This window comes from Etheostoma spectabile, chromosome 9 (assembly GCF_008692095.1).
Source record: "Etheostoma spectabile isolate EspeVRDwgs_2016 chromosome 9, UIUC_Espe_1.0, whole genome shotgun sequence".
NCBI lineage: Eukaryota > Metazoa > Chordata > Actinopteri > Perciformes > Percidae > Etheostoma > Etheostoma spectabile.
Window position 1 is genome coordinate 18,263,834 of NC_045741.1, and position 249 is coordinate 18,264,082.

The window sequence follows — 249 nt, forward strand, 5'->3', positions numbered from 1 at the left end:
ACCCAAAGTGCTTTACAACAAAGCCATAAAACAATACATAACCCATACAGAAACATACAGATACAATTAAAAGTGCTGTGGTGCAGCGCTGCAGGACATTAAAAGCCTTCCAGAAATTCATAGAAAGGAGCAGACAGAAGGAGGACACCTAAGGGCCAGTATCGCCAGTATCGCCTAGTCAGAATTAAATGCTAATTTAAAAAAGTGTGTCTTAAGCTTCGTTTTAAAAAGGCTGAGGTCAGTAGTGGT

General features: G+C 40.2%; 1 long non-coding RNA gene across 1 annotated transcript in view; it reads right to left on the reverse strand.

The window, feature by feature from the left end:
* The window catches only part of LOC116695334 (uncharacterized), a 20,760-nt gene that overhangs the window by 8,783 nt on the left and 11,728 nt on the right, over positions 1 to 249 (reverse strand). The gene's annotated exons all lie outside the window — the stretch shown is intronic.